Here is a 2,199-nt window from a genome sequence, read left to right on the forward strand (position 1 = left end):
AGGGAGAGAAATAGAGAGATACCCGCAGCGCTGCTTTACCACTCGCAAAGCTTTCCTCCTGCAGGTAGGGGCAGGGGGCTTGAACCTGGGTTCTTGTACACTGTAGTATGTGTGCTCAACCAGGTGCACCACCACCTGGCCCTCTATTGTATCTTTCCCTCTCTCCTTCCATCTCTCTGTCTAATTCTATGTGAAATACCTAGCAAATATTATTTAGGAATTTCTATACTTATAATAACCTTTAAAGATAAGCAAGGTAATGATAAAATATATGCAATAACTTGGAAACTTTAGCATTGCTGATAGATATTCTATTTCTCAAATTGAGTAGTAAATTTGTAGTTGTGTTTTTTATTCTTATTCTTTTATTTCTTCTTTCTTCTTTTTTAAAGGGGAGAGCAAGAATGCAGTTCCCCACTACCACAAATTATGCTGTCAAGTTTCCCACATTTGGGGAAATCACAGGGGTCAGAACATCCGGAGTGCTATGGATAAGCCTGGCCCTGGGAAAACCACCTTCGTGATCATGGTATCTCCCCTGCCAGGTAAGTATTGTAGTTGTGTTTTTTATGTTATTACTTATACATACTATTTTTTGCACATATGTATCCAATGATTCGTGATTTTTGAAGTGGAAAAAGTACAGCTTTTGACAACTTACTACTTTGAAACAACTTATTTGAAACTATTTTAAACTTCTGGAAGTTTTAAGACTTGTGCAAAGAATTCTGATATACCCTTTGTTCCATTCAAGTTTTTCAGCTGTTCCAATAATATTCTTTAGTGCAAAAGAACTAACTCCAGGTTTATGAAATTGTGATATTATGGTTTATAATAAGAAATATATATTTGGTCTGGCACACAGCTCCTAAAACTCTTAGAATTAGTTGAGTAATGAGAGATAGAAAGAATCTTGATATTCATAATAACTCCCTTTCAATCACACTTGAGGTTATTAATGAAATAACTTGGAAAGCCTCTAAGGATGGGGGTTGAATGCCTGCAGAGCATTTCATTCCCATTCCCCTCACCTCTGGAAGTAGAGAAAGAGGTGATGGTTGAAGCAACTGCCAAAAGTCAGTACTTTAACCAGGCATGGAACTATAACTAAGCCTATATAAGATACCAAAAGGACAAAGTTCAGTTGGTGAACACAGGAAGAGTACTGTAACCAGGGAACATGAAGCCTTCAAGTGCCTTACACAACTTGCCCTAGTCATCTTTTATGCTTGATTGTTCTTACGTCACATAACATTTGTAGTAAACTGGTGAGGGCAAGCAGTATAAAGCTCACCTGGGTAGTACCCTTGCTTTCTCATGTGCATAACCAGGTTCTTTTTTAAAAATTTGTTAATATTTATTTGTTTTCCCTTTTGTTGCCCTTGTTGTTTTTCATTGTTGTTATAGTTGTTGTCATTTGTTAGATAGGACAGAGAGAAATGGAGAGAGGAGGGGGAGACAGAGAGAGGGGAAGAGAAAAATAGACACCTGCAGACCTGCTTCACCGCCTGTGAAGTGATTCCCCTGCAGGTGGGGATCCGGGATCCTTATGCCACATGCGCTTAACCTGCTGCACTACCACCCAGCTCCCTCATGATCAGGTTCTTGACCAATCTTTACTGGACTGGAGGGAACTTCAGTGCTCCGGCATCTTTGCCTCACTCCTTCTGTCTCTGTCTCTCTGCATAGAGCAGTGAAGCTTCAGTCATAAGAGAGGAAAAGGAAAGAAAAAACAAGAAAGAAAGAAAGAAAGAAAGAAAGAAAGAAAGAAAGAAAGAAAGAAAGAAAGAAAGAAAGAAAGAAAAAAGAAAAAAAAGAGCTAGTAAACACAAGTAAATGTTTCTCTGTGGTTTGTGAGCTGTCTTAGCAACCTAATCAAACTTGAGGAGGGGATTGTGGAAAATGCTGATTTCTGGCATTTTCATCAGAAATACAGATAACAATCTGCATTTTGGTAAATGCAATACTGGGGGTAAACACAGGTCCTTGGGACACACATGCAAGTCAAATGCATTACAACTGAACAGCCTCCCTGATGAAAACTGCAGTCTTCTAGGACTGAACCCTTAATTTGTCAGATCTGACATAGCACCAGGAAATCGTGTCAGAACTGAGTTAGTGGTTCAGTGGCACTGAAAAAAGAAAGATGTATGTCATAGTGTACTTAGTTGTCAAACCTCTACAGTCTCCTGTACCATG

The 2,199-nt window shown here is 39.1% G+C and overlaps 1 non-coding gene across 1 annotated transcript; it reads right to left on the reverse strand.

Annotated features, from left to right (window-relative positions):
- Positions 1–389: 389 nt before the first annotated feature.
- LOC132534452 (U1 spliceosomal RNA) lies at positions 390–553 on the reverse strand. Its single transcript, XR_009546177.1, has one exon. It is a non-coding gene; the product is annotated as a U1 spliceosomal RNA (small nuclear RNA).
- Positions 554–2,199: the final 1,646 nt, after the last annotated feature.

Source organism: Erinaceus europaeus, chromosome 18 (genome assembly GCF_950295315.1).
Source record: "Erinaceus europaeus chromosome 18, mEriEur2.1, whole genome shotgun sequence".
NCBI classification, from domain to species: domain Eukaryota; kingdom Metazoa; phylum Chordata; class Mammalia; order Eulipotyphla; family Erinaceidae; genus Erinaceus; species Erinaceus europaeus.